This window comes from Capsicum annuum, chromosome 2, assembly GCF_002878395.1.
Source record: "Capsicum annuum cultivar UCD-10X-F1 chromosome 2, UCD10Xv1.1, whole genome shotgun sequence".
Classification (NCBI taxonomy): domain Eukaryota; kingdom Viridiplantae; phylum Streptophyta; class Magnoliopsida; order Solanales; family Solanaceae; genus Capsicum; species Capsicum annuum.
Window position 1 is genome coordinate 55,863,892 of NC_061112.1, and position 2,687 is coordinate 55,866,578.

General features: G+C 30.3%; 1 long non-coding RNA gene across 1 annotated transcript; it reads left to right on the top strand.

Moving 5' to 3' along the window:
• The first annotated feature begins 573 nt into the window (after positions 1-573).
• On the top strand, positions 574-1,334 carry LOC107860910. Its single transcript, XR_007051920.1, has 3 exons — positions 574-731; positions 876-1,024; positions 1,135-1,334. It is a non-coding gene; the product is annotated as an uncharacterized LOC107860910 (long non-coding RNA).
• The last annotated feature ends 1,353 nt before the right edge of the window (positions 1,335-2,687 follow it).

The window sequence follows — 2,687 nt, forward strand, 5'->3', positions numbered from 1 at the left end:
TTCTGATACTATCTGTGATTTCGTTGTTACCTTTTATTTCTTATTTTTATATTGTGTCTTTTCTTATATTTTTTCTTATATTACGTCTTCTTCTATGTTGTTTTGTTTGATCTTGAGCTGAAGCCATTAGAAACAACCTCTTTACCTTAGTGATGTAAGGTAATGTAAATTGTGAAATATGAGGTAGTGGTAGGTACTAGGTAGTGATGTGAAATGCATACATTCTACCACACTGCTCCTAGACCCCAGACCCCAGAAGCCTACTTGGTTGTATTTTCCCTGCGAGTTATTCGCTATCTATTGATATAACATCACTTCTATTTATTCAAAGTGTGTTAAAATGAGGGAAAAAGCAATTTGTAATCGGCATCATAAGTGAGATTAGCATCCTATAAGTAATTAGGTGGATAATTGGCAAGCAATAATCCTACGTAATTTTGTTTACTAAAATTTTTAATTTCTTCGTCTGTACTATTAAAATTCTTTTAGTAATACTAGTCTTTTATTATGATTATATATAATATATTAAATAAGTTTTGAAAAATTATTTTGACAAGCTTTTTAATAGATCAATTATGGCTACGTAGCGGTTCAAATTTGATAAATTGGAATGGGCTGGACTGAAAGGCTGAGCTAATAAATGGATTCTCAAAGTTGGGCATGTTGAACAGATTATGAGCTAATTTTGCCACCCGTGGTGATTTGATAATTGATCAGATAATTGTGCCATGGTTTATATCCAACTCTTTTAAAATTCTAGATTGCTATTGGTATAGTCGAGTATTCGTTCTAATTCTAAGAATGAATTTTATTTTTTTGCATAGTAGTAGTAGAAACTATAATAATAATAATAATAACAATAATAATAATAACAGTGATGCGCATATATAATTGGGTTGAAGGGACACGATGTCGAGCAGCTATGGAGATGGATATGCAACAAGATCAGATGAGGAAGGTTTTGGAGGCATCTATGGCGGAAACAAAGAGGACGAGTAAAATATTAAACATGGCAAAGCCCCTGGTATAATTTTTACTTTAAAATATATAGTATGCTATATGTTTTATTTATCTCAAGTGTGCGTATAATAAATTTTTGCTGAATTAATTATTATTTATTATTGACAAAAATAGAGTATGATACTAAACAAGGAAGTGAAGTCGGCGAGAAGGAGAAGGCTCGTAACCAGCATCAAGTAGCATGAAGTGAAAATTGTCCTGCCTTGTGTTAAATATTTACTTTTTCTTGGTGACTTGATAGATGTGTACTAATAAGGTTTAGTATGTAACTAGTGGACACGTTCGCACTGTGATAAAAAACATATTTAGAATTATGAAACTCTCTTTTATGAAAATAAAGATACTTATAAATATCATACATTTTCATTCAAACATGAGAATTATGAAGAGCTCTCTACTAGAAAATATCATACATTTGAATTCATTAAATATGTGAATGTTAATAAAAAATTAAGAAATATTAAAGTGTCCGAGCTTCGTGCTGTCATAAAAAGTAAATACGTGAAATTTATAAATATTTCTAAAATGTAGACATCATGAAATATCTTTTTTTAATTAATAAAATGAATAAATGCTAAAAATGAAAATACTTCAGCTATAATTCAAGTCTGTTACAGCTACTAAAAACAATTACAATGAAAATGAGAGATCACCTAAATCCACTATCTTTTTTATGTTAGTCTCGTCCAACTGGATATTTTTTGTTCAATGAGAGCATTATATAAATGAAGCTAAGGACATTTTAAATACTCTTCACGGATTGATTATAAACCCATTGAGCAGCCAAAACTAAACTGCGTGGGAGATGAGTTAGCTTGAGTTATAATCTAACTTGACCTAAAAATAAAACATAATTGACCCAACTCAATAAAGTTTGAACGGGTTCAATTTGAAACCTCTAATTTTACCCATAATCAAGTATTATTTGAAAAAGGAACAATGATATATAATGAGGTTTCTAAGAACCAACAAAGAAAAAAGAAAACTCAACTCTAAGAAAACAAATAAAATGAAAAAAAATATTGAACTAATAGTTCACAACTATATATTGTCTATGTTATTGCCTCCGATTTTTGCCTCTATGAACTATGCTATTTTGAAATCATTTGCCTGAATCTTCAATCTTGTGAAGATCTACACTTACAATGTACTCTTCTCTGGTCTTGGATGCCTCATCTCTAAAGTGATCATCACCGACTCCTCAAAGAGAAGATTAAATATGAAATTCTTTGCTAAAACGCTTTGTAAAAAGATTTTATCATCTAAAAATATTTTACAAAATATAAGATCAATTCCGGAAATTGAAGCGCCCGCTACGCGCGAATACAAGGAAGGACCGAACCATAAGTACCTATTGTATACAATCTTATTCCATATTTATGCAAAAGGTTGTTTCCACGAATACCACAAAAATAAGTATCCCAAAAATGTTGGTACTAATAAGCATTCAAGAACTACCATCAAAAGCTCACAAAAACATGTCAAGTTATGGGATGAAATCACTTTCGAGTTTCAACGTTTAAAAAAAAATATTCAAAAATATTTCATAGAAAACTTTCTACTCTCCATCTTATCCAAAAAAGCTACGGGCCTCACCTTTTACTTATAGTTTAACTCTTGCTCGTTGAAAACTTAAAGATACAACATTACATGAAATCGTTTTCAAA